The sequence below is a fragment of the Falco punctatus genome (assembly GCF_963210335.1).
Source record: "Falco punctatus genome assembly, chromosome: 12".
Classification (NCBI taxonomy): Eukaryota; Metazoa; Chordata; class Aves; order Falconiformes; family Falconidae; genus Falco; species Falco punctatus.
Genome location: NC_137592.1, coordinates 18,621,808 through 18,622,261, shown reverse-complemented (window position 1 = coordinate 18,622,261; position 454 = coordinate 18,621,808).

Sequence of the window (454 nt, the reverse complement as noted above, 5' to 3'; positions counted from 1 at the left end):
CATTAAGATTTTTTTTAAATTTGTATGTCATTTATTAAGCAGGTCAGTAAGACCATACTTTCAAGATAATTTCACACTGAAAACAAATCCACCAACTTTTAGGTAAAGCCATGTTGAGAATCAATAAGCCAGCGAAGGCAGGTTTGAGGGCAGCCCACGGTACCTGCCTGGCTTTAGAGCAGGAAAGCCTTTGAAGTTGCAGACGGCCAATAAAAATGCAGCTGGCATGCAAGGCTTCTACATCTCCAGTGTAGCTTTTATATTAGTCATGTTTAAGCTGAAGCTGACCAACCTGAGAATACTCAGTTAGCTTTAATACATATACAACTAGCAATCTGGTTGGAAGCCCTTTCTATACCTACAATCTAGACAGAATGTTTGTCATGCAGCTGATGCTTTCAGGGGAAGCGCAGGTGGCCATTTCTGCCACTTCTCTGCTTACCAGTGTTTATCA